General features: G+C 42.3%; 1 long non-coding RNA gene across 1 annotated transcript; it reads left to right on the forward strand.

The window, feature by feature from the left end:
- The first annotated feature begins 5,459 nt into the window (after positions 1 to 5,459).
- LOC309474497 lies at positions 5,460 to 6,666 on the forward strand. Its single transcript, XR_014197331.1, has 3 exons — positions 5,460 to 5,736; positions 6,086 to 6,217; positions 6,533 to 6,666. It is a non-coding gene; the product is annotated as an uncharacterized lncRNA (long non-coding RNA).
- Positions 6,667 to 7,065: the final 399 nt, after the last annotated feature.

The raw sequence follows: 7,065 nt of genomic DNA on the forward strand, positions 1-7,065 counted from the left end.
CTCAGCTGATCTTCCCATAAACCATCCGCTAAAATCCCTCCTGGACACGTCCATCGATTCCATCCTCCAAGCAGTTTCTCCCAGAACCCTGCAAACATATTACACCGCGTGGAAATCGTTCAAATCATTCCATCTCTCTCACAACCTGTCGTTTCCCGAATTTTCTCTTTTAACAGTTACTTCATTCATATCCCATCTTCATAGAGTCAAAGGTCTCCAAGCCAGATCCATAAAAAGTTATCTAAGCGGCATTCAATTCTTCCATAAATTAATCCACGGTAAACCTGCACCTGCGCTTAATATAACTCCCAAACGTCCCTTCTAATTAAGGGAATCCAAAGAACCCACCCCACTCGCCCAGATACTAGACAACCAATCACAATCGATATACTCACCAGATGCATTTCATCACTCCGTCTTGGATACCACTCCACCAACACCGCCTATACATTAGAAGCTATGTTCATCCTAGCATTCTTCAGTTTCCTCCGCTGCTCCGAACTGACCATCACTTCCTTATTCGACCCAAATATTCATCCTACAATTTCAGACTTACAGATCGTAGATAATGAAACCATATCATTCTTCATTAAACAAAGTAAAACTGACAGAGCTAAAAAAGGTCACTTCGTATATATTTTCAATCTACAGACTCCCATCCAACCGTACCATGCTCTTTTTAATTACCTGCAGTACAAACGTTCCACGTCCTAATCCCCACTCGACCCACTATTCACTAACGACTCCAATCATCCAGCTACGAGATTCTGGTTCCAAAAGCACCTTAAAGCAGTCCTCAACAAATCCGGCGTCACAGCAGATCATTTCTCTAGCCACTCATTCCGTATCGGAGCAGCTACCACAGCCCACAAAAAGGTCTCTCCCAACAACAAATCAAAACCCTCGGTCGCTGGTCATCGGATGCCTTCAAAACCTATATTAGATCCAGCCGTTTTCACATCAGAAATGCTCACCAAGCCCTCACTAATTAGATCGTACCTGCTGCGCTTCATTTTTAGTTACATCCATTACACCAAACCTTCCGATTGCATCTGGGCTCGCCGCTTGCACGCTCGCTTAATATTCATATGAAACGTTTTTACAATCATATGCAGACTCCCCCATTTCGCACGCTGCGATGGCTCACCCGTTCGAAGGCCGGGCTCCGTCCCCCTTCCGAAGCGCTGGTCGTGCCCTCCCGTTCGAATTGCAGTGAGAGCCTGCCCGTCTTAGTCGTTGCCGGACGTCCGCGCTCGTGTCGCCAGGTGGGCTCCCCATTCGTCGGGCCGCGAGGGGTCTATTCCCGTGCCCCAGCCCCGTCGAAGCGCCGGTCGAGCCCTCCCGACCGAGTTCAGCGGGCGCCCTCCGTCCAACCTGGCGAGGCTTACCCGTCCGATGCCGTGAGCACATAAGTTCCCGTCAGACGCTGCGAGAGCCCTCCTGGGTGAACGGTTAAACTCGTCCACAAATTCACGCTCGCATAATCATTGCGTCATCGAGCTGTTAGTTCAACTGCAGAACGGGCTTATCCGTCCGATGCTGTGAGCATCCAAGTTCCCGTCGGACGTTGCGAGAGCCTTCCCAGTCGAACAGGCAAGCTCGTTCCTTGGTAATACATACCCTTCACATTTTGGGGGGATAAATTCTATGCTCGCTGTCCTGCGTTCATCTGGCCTTTTTGGGGGGAGTACTCTGGGGTCGGGCCGAATTCCGAGCTCGGAGCTCTCCCCCCGGACAGCAAGCCAAATACGCATTATAATATTACATCAGATTTCATTAACATGTGAACTCGTGAAATGAAGTTTTATGTAACAAAGTTCGGGAGGAGCATGTTCAGGTAATCATCCAATCAGCACAAGAAGAAGCCAGTATAAATAAAGCCTTCCCTTACCTCCTGTCTCATGACTAATTTCTCAGCATCCCGCCACCACCCCATCACCTCACTTTCGTCTGGGTCTACTCATAGATTCCTATGAGCTATACATTCATAGGGGGAGTACTCTGGGGTCGGGCCGAATTCCGAGCTCGGAGCCCTCCCCCCGGACAGCAAGCCAAATACGCATTATAATATTACATCAGATTTCATTAACATGTGAACTCGTGAATTGGAATACTTGATCACTTGAGCGTCACTTCACTGCATCATCTGCAGCGCTCATAAGATCTGCATTTATGTTGTTTTAGTTTGTTTATTTAAGAAATTCATAATAAATAATAATAAAGCAAGATACCCTGTTGAAATATGTGAGATGTGTGGTTTATTTAAACTGCAAAGGTAAATTATAAATTAAAATTATTGTGACAGATGTGAAGAGGGAGGATAATTTATACGTGCGTCATGCTTAAGCTTTCCTTCGATTCCTCCGTCCTCCTTTTCTTTCCTTGTGTCCTTCCCTCGCATCCTACAGGGGGTGGAGCTGAGACGTGAGGAAAGGAAACAAGGGTGCAAAAATAAGAATTGAGAAGCACCCTGGTGCGCAAGACTGTCCTATGTCTTAAAGGGATAGTTCACCCAAAAATGAAAATTAGCCCATGATTTACTCACCCTCAAGCCATGCTAGGTGTATATGACATTCTTCTTTAAGACGAATATAATCAGAGTTATATTTAAAAAAATGTCAAACAGCCCTCTCATTATTAAGCTTGGAAGAGCCAGGACATTTTTTTTAATATAACTCCGATTGTATTCATCTGAAAGATGAATGTCATATACACCTAGGATGGCTTGGGTGAGTAAATCATGGGCTAATTTTCATTTTAGGTTGAACTATCCCTTTAAAAATGCCAAAGTGCAGTGCCCTTAATGCAGACTAAACCCACATTGAAGCGGTATTCGATTTCGAGGCTAAGCGTATCATGTATTATGTTCGGGAACTCGTGCCCCTAAAATCGTGAGATGTCAAGGTAAACGTTTCGCTATAATGTAAATTAATTAGATACATATTTGGTAGTAAAAACGTAAAGTGTTGCACATTTTATTGGTGCAAAGATGAGTATGGTATATGTGTACTGCCCTGCAAAGGCAAAAGACCTTAACTCGCTAGAGTGTGAAAGTGAGAAAAATGACTTTAAAGTTTCTGTTTTGTCCAGACAAAAGTATTATAGGTAGGACTCCCAAAATTTGACAACTAGTTGCTATAATGAAGAAATGTTTGTATGCAAAAAATCTTGAGCTCAAACTTGACCTTTGACCCTTGTTTGGCTGTTACTGTACTCTGCCTTTGTATCATATGCCAAAAATAAGGAGTCGTGCAAAGGCAAAAGGCAGTAACTGACATATAATCAATATTTGCTTGCTGTCCCCCATACTTACATCCATTATAAGAACACCTAACCAAGGTCTAGTCATCATGGTATGTGTTTTAAATTATATAGAAGACCTTTGGTTGTTCCTATTTAGTGCTATAATGATCAGGATAGTGCGGCAACACTAACAACGTTAAACAGTATGACAGATACAGATAAACAGATAAGTAAAACGTAAACAGATAAGTTACTTTGCAGTACAGTATGTACAGTATGAATAAATGCAAGAAATATTTTCACAATAAAGATAATTTAATTATAATTGAATACAAATGTTTTTTTTTTTTATAAATTACAGAGGAGCAGTAATTTATCATTTTGCAACAAGAATATTTCATATTCATTAGGCGTGTTTAGGCCTTTATTTTGAAATAGCAATAAACATGAAAAATAATGAAAGATTGGTAGAAAGCTCAGTTTGTTTTTATACCAAGAGTTAAAAAAAATAACACCAATTAAATTATCTAAAAAAAAAAAGTCCGATTTAAAAAAAAATATATATAAACAAAAATATTATGGATTCTCGATTCGTGATGCGGCTGCCCGCTATAACGCACATATGCGCTCTTTTTATGCGTTTATTAGAGGTTGAATTAAAATGACGGTGACAGTTAAAGGGTTAACTTAAGGGCCACCAAACTGCTCAAGATGCACAGTCAACGAACTCGACTTGGATTACTGCTTTTTAATTCTGAGATAATATAGACAGAGTCAACCGAAAAAAAGTTGGAATTACTTTTACCATTTAGGTTAGCCTACTTTGTACGGACGTTAGCGACAACTAGCTTAGTGCTATATGGATTTGTGTAAGATCTGACATGAACACCTGCAAGAAGGAAATATGGCTCAAACACGTATGGATTGTTGTGGATACAGCAGATGACGTGCATTGCAATGGATTATGGATTATGCCTCTTCCATGGATTATATCGGATTGCATGGAAAGGTAGGATGCCTGTGTATTTAATAATTGGTTTTCGGCGTCTGATGTGAGGCGAGTGTCAACGTTAGCGCTAACTTACGTGACACAGATTAAATTTAGCTAGCTCCGGGCTGTCACTACTGATATTGACAGATCTGAACCCTCGCCCTGAACAAAAATAACAACATTTATGACAACCTATAGCTTGCATACCATCTAAGTATGGCTTGTTCACCTTGCTTTGTTTCTGATTGCATACTTGGAGCAGTTAGTCTGGCCAAAGATGTGTTGTGTGTATGTTAACAACGTTACGTGGTTTGGTGACAATTAAAGAGCGCCACATTTGACAGTATGACAAAGCCAGAATACAGTAACATCACAGCGGCACCGTAACATCTCTCTTGATGCCAGGCTAAACAAAGTCAGAACACCGTAACTCAACTTCAGCGTGCTGGAACAAAGGCAAAGAGCCGTAACAACTGTTACGGCGTTCTGCTGTGGTTTCTCCTATGGTTTTGGAAGTTACGGTTGTCATGGCCCTTTATTTTCTCGTTAAAACAATCAAATTGACTCACGATATTTATTCACATGATAAAGGAGGTCTCAAATACCACAAAAATGACACTAACTCATTTTTGACCAAACATGATGTTACGGCGTTTTGCCTTTGTAGGGCAGTGTAGGCCTATGTTGTACAACATTTGCAACTGTTTTTATCACTTAACCCTAAGTGATAAAACCCTACCCCTAACCTTATAATTTGCAACTGTTTTTATCACTTAATTAGAAGCATTACAATTTTAAATTTGTGTTTTCTGTTAGTTACATAGCGACTACTGAACAGACATAAGTTTTTATTTTATTTTTTTTATTTATTTTTTTTAAATGCAAAGCATTGAAAATAATAAATAAAAGCTATGTAAACACTTGCGTTTTTTTGCGAGACTATAAGTGTGTCCAATCGAGTAATCAAAAGTTCTACACTTGCAGTCTTTACGCCTACTTGAACACTTGGACCAAATAGAGGAAATACGACATGCAAGTAGACAAGTGGTCAAGTGCAAAGACCGCAATTGTGGGTATTTGGACAAGGCATTATTCACAATACTAATTACGGTTATTATTACGATATCTGGTGTGAACGCAGCGCTCCGCTCCTTCAAACCTAATCAAACACACCTGAACAAGCTAATCAAGGTCTTCAGGATGAGGCTACTAGAAAGCTACAGACAGGTGTGTTTGATCAGGGTTGGAGTTACCCAGACCTCCTTGGATCTTTAAAAACGCGTTTTCAGCAACTTTTATACAACGATTTATGTTGCGGGATTCAGCAGCACATGTTTTCAGTGTAGTTTTGTGTGTCTCACTGTTCCTTCTGATTAATTGTGCAGCAGAGGTCTTTGTGAGATCACAGGTCGAGAGGATGACAGCTCGAGTGTACTGCTCGTTGAGAGTTGTTTTATTGTGCCTGTCTGCATGTTTGTGCACAACACTCGCTGGAGTCGCAGGTGAGAAGATCTTTTAGCTTCATTACACCGAAGTGCCTTACAAAATATGACTTTTTTTTTTGAACATGTAGCTACAGTACATTTAGTTGCAATAGTCAATTCATGGAAAACACATTAACTGTCTATGTCTTCTATCTGCATTGTGCTTATTACACACCCCACTACTCTTTGTTTTTAAAACTGATTGACAGTTTAGTGATAAATGGAATTTATTCTTGATTTTAAGCAGATAAATATGCATATTTTCAACTTTTAGACCTATATTTCAAACCCCCTGACTTCTAAATACTGAAACCGTTGCAACACTCCCTGGTCCCTTTTAACGATCCTCTTGAATCCTCTTCTGTAGAGTCCGGTCAATGTCCGGCGACACTGACGGTCGTGCCGTCTCGGCGAGGATGTACTTCTGATAGAGACTGCTCTGGAGGACATAAATGCTGTCAATTTCCCTGTGGGCCTGTGTGTGTGCCGCCTGTTTTCAGTGAGTTTCAATTAATGATGGATGCTAGAGGTCTCCCAAAAGAAACGCTGAATTTTCACTCAGATGTTGCTAGTAAACGTCACAAATAATTGCCAAGTGTGTCTTATAATTCTGTTGTCAAATCCTGCTCCATGGCAAAATACCTTAAATTTAGCGCACATAGCACAGTTTCACAGAAAAGCTTTACAAAATTAATAAAGATGTTTATTTATTTAAAATATAATTCACTCTGTAACACTTGTTATTCATGATTTGCGTTTTGTGCTGAATGCCACTGAAAGGACAGACTAAAGATGACTATCTGTATCCCTGCAGTGAAGCCTGCGGCCAACCCGCCGAGGCCTGCAGTGAAGCCTGCAGCGAAGCCTGTGGCCGACCGGCCGAGGCCTGCAGTGAAGCCTGCAGTGAAGCCTGCGGCTGAACCGCTGAGTGGCCACGATGACCACGGGGAACGCGATGGCCGCGGCGGTCACGATGAACGCGATGGCCGCGGCGGTCACGATGAACGCGATGGCCGCGGCGGTCACGATGAACGCGATGGCCGCGGCGGTCACGATGAACGCGATGGCCGCGGCGGTCACGATGAACGCGATGGCCGCGGCGATCACGATGAACGCGATGGCCGCGAGCGGTCACGGTCACCAAAGCGGTCACGGTCACCAAAGCGGTCACGGTCACCAAAGCGGTCACGGTCACCAAAGCGGTCACGGTCACCAAAGCGGTCAGGATGTCCAATGTAAATCGTGACTTTGATTTTGGCGAGTTCTCTTACAGATTATTTCAGTGCTTTATTCGTATTGAATGTTCCCTGTTTATCACCAAATAAATCTTGTTCAATGAAATGTTTT

Source organism: Leuciscus leuciscus, assembly GCF_965113295.1.
Source record: "Leuciscus leuciscus genome assembly, chromosome: 1".
Classification (NCBI taxonomy): Eukaryota; Metazoa; Chordata; class Actinopteri; order Cypriniformes; family Leuciscidae; genus Leuciscus; species Leuciscus leuciscus.